Raw genomic sequence first — 9,689 nt, 5'->3', positions numbered from 1 at the left:
GATAGATAGATAGATAGATAGATAGATAGATAGATAGATAGATAGATCTTCATTTCAACTTTTTAAAATTCTATTTTCCTACCTGAATACTAACATTCAATAGACAATATTTAATTTTCAAGAGAATTAAGAAGTTTTCTCTTTCTCTTAATCAGTGTTAACTTCTGTTAGAGGAGGTAAAACAGATATTAGAGAGACTAAGAAGTATCAATAAGACTTGAAAACTGATTAAATTTGGGGATGAAGAGGATGGGTGGAAAGAGAAATGGAAGAGTCAAAGAAGACCCATTCTCCCGGTCACCAGACCTGGAACATTTGTGAACAAGAAGAGAAAAATCAAGAGAAGGGACTGGTTTGCAGAAAAGATGTGAGTTGAGTCTAAGGAGACCACAAGAGATGGAGATATCTAACCATCAGTGAGATTGTTGGCCTGGTGACATAAGGAATAAAGTGGGTTATTCTAAAGTGTCACATACACGGTAGAAAAAGGTGTGAATATAGAGTAGGGAAAATTGAATAAAATGAAACTTTGAATGATGTGGGGGGGGGGAGCAACCTGAGAAATGCAGAAGAAATATGAAGTTATTCATCCTGTGATAGAGCAGGGAGGGCCTTAAGACTCTAACTGAACTATTTAAACCCATTGGTAGGGCTTAACAGGGGAAATAATAGCATCAGAATGGAAAGAAAAAAAGTTGACTTTATTGACAGTATGTTTAAAAGATTGGAGGGATGGCTGGCTGCAAGATGGAAAAGCAAGCAATCATACTGATGGATTACAGCAACAGGACTGTGGGATTTCAAATCCCTGGACTAGGGATTTGACTGTAGGGAAAGGACAATCTGATCCCATTACCTTTAAGTGAGTTTATAAGTCTCTGGTGAACAAAAAATAAAGCCCTACAATTCCCAGGACTTTATAATAAATCTAAATGCTTTGCTAATTGCCTGTCACATTGCAAATAGTATTTGCTTTTCAAGGCTTAAAAAGAAAAGAAAAAAACAACACACAACTCTAGAAATAAATCAGAACTTTCTATTCCTTTGAAAACAGATTGGGGAAAATAAGAACAAATCTCTGGTAAAGAAAAAATCATGAACACTATCTGAAGCTTGCTATTGTGTCTGGTAAACATAACATGGGGGAGAGGAGAAGTAATCAAAAGTCACTTAAACACAGTTTCCCATTAAATAAAAATGCTAATATCTCATACAGTGTTTCCTCTGAAGCTTCAGCTAAGATGAGGGCAAGGAACAATGATTAAAATAACATATGCCAAGAATTTCTATGTGGCAAAAACCTGACAGTCAAATAACAACATCATGATAGGGCCTGGATCCCTTTTATTATGGTCAGAGGGAAGTGGAATATTATTCAATTTCATAAATCATGATTCTCTGATGACTTCAAAAGCCATGTGTGCCTTGATACAACTTCTGACCTTATGTGCCCTTCTCAATGCTTCCCTCAGGAGGTCTCTCAATCACGAAAAAATTCACACATATTTCCTATCTGGTTAATCTCTCTATTAGTTAAACTAGCTTTTTAAAATATTTTTTGTTTGTTTTACATACAAAAGGGTTGTGAGGAGCTTTCATGCTTAGCCATCTGTTACCAACAGACACACATTTGTTTCCTAGATGTTTGAAATTGGGGGGTAGAGGTCAGAGGATCATAAATTTAGAACTGGGGGGCCTCCAATAGATCATTTAATCCAGTTTCCTCATTTTATAAAAGAAAAAAATCAAGGCCCAGAGCAGTTGGGATATCAAATCAAGTCAAGCATTTATTAAATGCTTACGTATTATTTATTAAATACTTACTTCCTACTTACTATGTGCCAGGCACTGCGTTAATTTAAGATGTGTTAAGCTGGAGACACAAAGAAAAACACAAACAGTCCCTACCCTCAAGGAGCTCCCAGTGTTCAAAGAAGTGCGTACAAAATAAGATACATAAAAGGTAAACTGGAGCTTAGGCACTTCTCCACCAACCCCACCCCCCCTGCCCTTCCCCCACCGCCACCATGCTTCAGCCAGAATCTAGTAACTGCCTGGAAAAAGTCATACCCATTGTTTCAGGGTGACCAAATTGAGGGTGTTCTTTTTTTTTTTTTAAGTAAAATAGGATCCTTCTCAATCTAAATGTTAATCCCAGTGAGTCAGGCTGAATGGATTGTGGACATGGCTTCCTGTGTATTAATAGTGCAGAACCCCTTATTTTAAAGCTGAATCCTTCCTTAAAAAGGGTTAGGGTTAGTACTGAAAGAGTTGATAACACAGAAGATAAGATATTGCTTCTCTCTCTCAGTAAGGTGGAACTGAGGAGCAGGCAAAAAGAAACGTCTAGAAACATGTGACCTGAGCAGTGGCAGGTAGACCTTAAAGACATAGATGTTTAGCTCCCTTTCCATCCTGTTGAACAAGAAAGCAGAGAGAAACTCTGCTCTTCTCTTTATTTTTTTTTGGGGGGGGGTGAATGGTACAGGAAACTTCAGCGTACTCTTTATCACAAAAGACCCACTGAGGCTAGAAGTCTCAAATAGCTCATTTTCATCCCCTTTGCAAGAGTATTATGTCACCGAATCTCTCTGAGTGTCCATTTCCACATTGGTAAAAAGGAAATAAAAGTTCCCTCAGAAAGTTGCTGTGAAGATCAAATTAAACAAAGACTTTATAAACCTTTAATGCTTCAAAACTGCACTGGTGCTGTGAATTTAATGTAGAAATGCCTTCTGTTGGTGCAAATCACAACTCATCATGACTTTTACACCACTGGGGTTCCGTGGACTTTTCTCTTTTTTAAATTTTTAACAAACAAAATTACTACTTATTTTAACATACTTTTCTTTTTAAATTTTGAGTTCAGCTCAGCGAGTAAGAGCACTGGCTCCAGTGTCGGGATGACCTGGATCAAATCCGGGCTCACATACTCAGCACCACACCCAGAAATAACTGGCCATGTAACATTGAGCAAGTTACTTAACCCCGATTGCTTAAAAAATAAAAAAAAAATTAAAAATAAATAAATTTTGAGTTCAAAATTCTCTCCCTTCCACTCCTACCTCCCACTGAGAAGAAAGCAAAATTATGTCAATTATACATGTGAACTTATGCAAAATATTTCCACATTAGACACATTAAAAAAGCAACATAAAAAATAAAGAAAAGAAAGGTATACTTCAATTTGCACTTAGTCCATCAGTTCTCTCTCTGGAGGTAGATAGCATTTTTTCATCATGAATCCTTTAGAATTGTCTTAGATCATTGTATTGATCAAAGTAGCCAAGTCTCTCACAGCCAATCATCATTATATTTCTGCTGCTATGCACAATGATCTCCTGGTTCTTCTCATTTCATTTCGCCTCAGTTTGTATAAATCTTGTCATGTTTTGTTTTTTTTCTGAAACCACTCTCCTCATCATTTTTCATAGCATGATAGTATTCCATCACAATCAAATGCCACAACTTATTCAGTCATTCCCCAATTGAGCATCCTCTCAATTTCCAGTTCTTTACCACCACAAAAGAAACTGCTAAAAATATTTTAATGAAAATATTTTCGTGAAAAATTTTCTTTTTCCTTGATCTCTTTAGGAAACAGACCTAATAGTAGGACTGTTGGGTCAAATGATATGCACAGTTTTATAGCGTTCTGGTTCCAAATTGTAGCCCTTATAATTCCAAATTATCCAGAATTAGACCAGCTCATAACTCCACCAACAGTTTATTAATGTATCTGTTTTCCTGCAAGCCCTCCAACATTTCTCATTTCTGATGGGTGTGAGATGGTGCCCCAGAGTTGTTTTAATATGTATTTCTCTAATCAATAGTGATTTAGAACATTTTATGTGACTGTAGATAGCTTTGATTTCTTCTTCTGAAAGCTTTCTGTTCATATGTTTTGATAATTTATCAATTAGAGAATAGCTTTATTTCTTATAAATTTGACTCGATTTCCTGTAAAAAAAATTTTGATATTATTCACTGTCTGGCACTTTCAGCAAAATGTAGTCTCCCTAATGATATCTTTTAATTAGGTCTATTTTTCCTTTTGCTTTGTCTGAGATAATGATTACTACGCCTGCCTTTTTTACTTCGGCTAAAGCATAATAGGTTCTTCTACAGTTCTTTATTTGAACTCTGTGTCTGTCTTTCTGTTTCAGGTGTGTCTCTTATAAACAACATGTTGTTGGATTCTGGATTCTAATCCATTCTGCTATTTGCTTCCTTTTTATGGGTGAGCTCATCCCTTTCACATTTACAGTTATGATTACTATGTATTTCCCTCCATCCTATTTTCTTTTGTTTATCCTTCTCTCTCTCTTTTTATCATGTCCCTCCTCAAAAGTCTTTTATTTCTGACCAATGCCTCCTTTAACCCCCTACTCTCTTTTGCCATCCCCCCTATATCTTTTATCCCTTTCCCCTCTTATTCTCTGAGTTAGAAAGATTTTTATATCCAGCTAAATGTGGGTAGTCTTCCTTCTTTGAACCAATTCCAATGAAAATGAGGTTCAAACATTGTCAGCCACCCCACCACACTCCATTGTCCCCTCCACTGCAAAAGCTCTTCCTTCCATGCCTTTTATGTGACAAATGTTTCCCACTTCCCCTTTGCAGGTATATTCCACTTATTCATCTTTTTGGGGGGGAGGGGAATTATCCCAATATAGTTGACTCATACTCATGCCCTCTCTCTATGTAGACCCCTAATAATCACTGAGTTCTTAGGAGTTACATGTATCATCTTCCCATATAGGAATGTAAACAGTTTAAACATTAAGTCCCTTATGACTTCTCTCTCATGTTTAACTTTATATGCTTCTCTTATTTCAAATTTTCTATTCAGCTCTGGGCTTTTCATCAGGAGTACTTGAAAGCCACTATTTCATTAAAGATCCATGTTTCCCCTGTAGGATTATGGTCAGGTTTGCTGGATTAAATTATTCTTGATTGTAATCCTAGCTCCTTTGCCATGTGGAATATCGTATTCCAAGCCCTCTACTACTTTAACATGGAAGCTATTAAATCTTGTGTGTTCCTGACTATGGATCTACAATACCTGAATAGTTTCTTTCCTGTTGTTTCCAATATTTTCTCCTTGACCTGAGAGCTCTGAAATTTGGCAAAATATTGCTTGGAATTTTCATTTTGGTACCTTTTTCAGGAGGCAATTGGTGGATTCTTTCAACTTCTATGTCGCCCTCTGATTTTAAAACATCAGGGTAATTTTCCTTAAGAATTTCTTGAAGGATGATTTCTAGGTTTTTTTGATCATGGCTTTCAGGTAGTCCAATAATTTTTAAATTATCTCTCCTGGATCTATTTTCAAGGTCAGTGGTTTTTCCAATGAGATATTTCACATTGCCTTCAATTTTTTCATTTGTTTGTATCTGTTTAATAGTATCTTGATTTCTCATAAAGTCACTAGCTTCCATTTGCTCCAATCTAATTCTGGAGGAATGATTCTCTTCAGTGAGCTTTTGAGATTCTTTTTCCATCTGGCAAATTTGACTCTTTAAGGCATTCTCTTCCTCATTGACTTTTAGAGCCTCTTTTGCCATTTGAGTTAGTCTTTTTTTTTTTACTTTTGGAGGGCAATTAGGTTTAAGTAACTTGCCCAAGGTTACAGGGCTAGTATTTTTGTGTATGTGTTAAGTGTCTGAGGCTGGAACTGAACTCAGGTCCTCCTGACTCCGGGCGCTTTACTCACTGTGCCACCTAGCCGCCTCTTGAGTTAGTCTATTTTTTAAGGTGTTGTTTTCTTCAGTCAGGTTGTTGTAATGTAATGCCAAGGAAAGGCAACTTCCCAACGTTCAAAATACCAGCATAGATGCTCTCCATTTTATTCAGTGAAAAATTAAGAACAGAGAAGATCAAAATATGGCATCATTCAAAATACAGCATTTACTAAGTGTGATTAAATAATCTCCAAGTACTACAATTTAATCAAGTTCTACCCCACCCCAGGACATTACATTCATTTAATCAGTCACAAAGCCCCTGTTCTAAATACTACTCCACCCCTAGGCTGTACCTTCATTTAGTCCATCAGAAAGCCCCTCTTCTCAAATGGAGATTAGTTTCCAATCATAAGTAAAGTACATTCATTTGTTCAATCATAGAACACAAAAAGGTCAAAAGTTTCCCACCCCTGGATCACAATTGAATCTACCCCAGGGTTACAACAAGTTTAAGCACAGCACTTAATACCCAAATGGAGGTCTTTTCTTCATCTTGACAGGAGGCAAGTTCTCAGCAATCTTTGTTCCTGGGAAGACAAAGCTTAGCAAGGCCACAAGATACATTGCCAGTCTCTTCATTAATTCATTCTCTGTCTGCAGAACAGTCCTAGGACCCCTGAAAACATGAGCAAAACCCCCTTCCAGGATTTCTGTAAACATACAACAAGAAAATCCTTCTTCAGGGCTTCAGAACCAACAGCAAGGTTTCAAGACTTCTGCAACAACAGCAGTGTCCTTCACCAGTGGACAGTATTCACTCTCTGTCTGCAGAACAGTCTCAAGAGCTCTGAACCAACAGAAAGGTTCCCAGACTCCTGCAACAACAGCACTGTCCTTCACCAGTGGACAGTATTCACTCTCTGTCTGCAGAACAGTCTCAAGAGCTCTGAACCAACAGAAAGGTTCCCAGACTCCTGCAACAACAACACTGTCCTTCACCAGTGGACAAATCTGGCAAAACAACATCAAAACAGACAGACAAAGTACCAGCATAACAGCCATGTCTCCTCAGTCCTTGGCAGCTCTGGGTGGCAGCTCTCAAAAGTCCTGGGCAATTCAAAGTGGCCCTCAGCAATCCTCTCAGTCTCTCTCTGCCTCCACGATGCTGCTTCCAAAAAGTTCTTCTGCCTCTCTCTTGTGTCTCTCCAAATCTACATTACCAGCTCTTCCCAGTCCAGCCCTCTCTTTTCACTCAACAAGTCCATCCCACAAGTGGGATTAACAAGCTCTGGGTTTTAACACAATCAATTTAAAAACCAAGCCAATACAGGGGGATCTTTATATTCCATTACTGTCACAGTTGTTGACTCTCTTTTCATGATTTTCTTGCATCATTCTCATTTCTCTTTCCAATTTTTCCTCCATTTCTCTTATTTGGTTTTCAAAATCCTTCTTAAGATCCTCTATGGCCTGTAACCAATTCATATTTTTCTTGAGAGCTTTTGGTGCAGGAGTTCTGACTTTTTTGTCTTTCTTCCATTCCATGCCTTGATCCTTTTTGTTCCCCCCCCAAAAAAATCCAAAATCAGACCACTGTGCTTGCCCCACTTCCCCCACTTGCTCATGTTGCCACTCAACCACTTGACTCTTGAGCTTTTTGCCACAGTAGAACTCTGCTTTCAGAGAGGAGAGCTTTGTCCCAAATCACTATGGTTTTCTTAGCTGCTGGAGCTATTAGTTGGGTGCCCTCTCAGAAGCCTCCACTGGCTCTGGCACACTGGTCATGCACCCCAGGACCTCCACCCAGGACAGGGATCCAGATCCAAGAAGGTTAAAGCAAGAGCGATTATCCCTCAGACTGATCACTTGATCCCCCTACAATCTGCAGGCCAAGAGCTCTGAAGAAGCCAAGTGGCTGTGGCCACCATGCCTCAGGCGCTTATTGCCCCAGGGGCAGAGGCCAGACTTCACTCCCAGACTCCCTGTTCCCAAAGTCCACTGACCTCTTACTTTGTCTTTGGCACTTATGGGTTGATAATTCTGGAAACCACCACAGCTACTGGTGGTCCACTCTCCCAATGTCCCTCTAGCTGCGACTGGTTGGGCTGCCCTGAGGCTAAAACCTCCAGCTCACCTGGGGCTGGGCTCAGCTCCCAGCACATTGCACTGGACCATTCCTGCCAGGCTGTCTTCAGCCTTCTCTCTGTCACTTTGTGGGTTTTGTAGCTCTAAAGTTTGGAGTCATTTTTTACATGCATTGGAGGAGGTGGAAGCAGTAGCCACATGGAAGTCCTGTTTCCACCCCTTGATGATTTCTTGAAATATTATATCCAGGCTTTTTGTCATTGTACATGGCTTTCAGGTAGTCCAATACTTCTTAAGTTCCCTTTCCTCAATCTATTTTTCAAGTCAGTTGTTTTTCTGATAAGATATTTAATATTTTCTTCTATTTTTTTTCATTCTTTTGACTTTGTTTTATTGTTTCTTGATATCTCATGATGTCATTAGCTTCCAGATGACCAATTTTAATTTTTAATGAATTATTTTCTTCAGTGAGCTTTCATACTTCCTTTTCCACTTGACCTAATCTGCTTTTTTAAGAAATTCTTTTCTTCAGCAAATTTTTGTAACTCTTTTACCATTTGACCAATTCTGCTTTTTAAGGGGTTATTTTCTTCAGTACTTTTTGTGCCTCTTCTACCAAGCTTTTAATTCCCTTTTCATAATTTTCTTGCATCATTGTCATTTCTTTTCTCACTTATTCTTCTATCATTTTTCTCTTTCTTTAATTCTTCCAGGAATTTTTGTTGGGCTTACAATTAGCATTTTTCTTTTAGACTTTGACTGCAACTGTTTTCACATAGCTATCTTCTTGAAAGTTTGTATGTTGGTCTTCACTGCCACCATAGTAGTTCTTTTTTTACTACCATGAGTAGTTCTCATGGTCAAGTTCTTTTTTGTTGTTGTTTACTCATTTTCTAGTCTATTTTTTGACTTTAAACTTTTTGTTAAAGTTGCACTCTGCTCTAGGAGTGTTAATAGAGGGGCATGCCAAGCTCCAGACTTTTTCATGTTGCTGTTTTCACAGCTAGAAGGGATCTGAAAGCTTCTGGTGTTTCCAAGGTGGTGTGATATGAAGAGAAGTGTGGTCACTGCTTTCCTGGTCTTTCCTCTAGTCTTTACCCAGGAAAGGCCCTTCCTCCCCTGCAGCTGCAAACCCTGCCACTCCTCTTGTTTCTGAAACTGTGATCAGGGCCTCTGTTCCCTCATGGTCAACCAAAGCATTCCTCTCCACTATGGGACTGTGAGCCAGACTGCTTATGTGCAATATAGTTGACAATCAGTGCCAACTGCACGCAGTGCCAGCAAGGGGTCCACTGTAATCTATTCTTAAAATAATATGCCTCATTTAAGTTTCATGCCAATTTTTTTAGATTTATTTCCACTGTTGGTTTCTATGTAATAAAGCAATGTTATTTGTTATCTTCCACTCTCACTCATTTATGAATGATACAGTCCACTACCAAATGTCAAGACAGAGATAGAAACAAGAATGAAATAGATGAGAATAAATATAGGTATCAAATATAGCATGAAGAATATTTATTGCCCAGATTTCAACACACATTTGAGTGGATACTCTATAAAAGTTGGAAAGTCCTTTTATTGACCCTGACTTTCCCATGAAAGCAAAGACCCAGGTTTTCAATATGAAGATTTTATTAATGTTGCTATAAGTCAATGAGACTTGGAATAACACAACTATTAAGCTATTAAGAACTGAGAGTGTATATCATACAGAAGGCAATGGGAAGACATAGTAAAGGAAAAGATCATAACATATAGCAAGGGAATCTTAAGAAAAACAAGAATTAAAGATGGAATCAAGGAATCATATGACAAGAAAGGAAGATATCAAATGTCAAGAGTGAGAGGTGACAGGGAGATGACCAGTATGCATTCCTGGTTCTCAAGATGGGAAAAAGTGAAGATTGACTCCCC

Source organism: Petaurus breviceps, unplaced genomic scaffold, assembly GCF_028583685.1.
Source record: "Petaurus breviceps papuanus isolate PSGF00001 unplaced genomic scaffold, PetGlider_PUasm1.0 178, whole genome shotgun sequence".
Taxonomy (NCBI): Eukaryota; Metazoa; Chordata; class Mammalia; order Diprotodontia; family Petauridae; genus Petaurus; species Petaurus breviceps.
Note: the sequence above shows the minus strand (reverse complement) of the source record.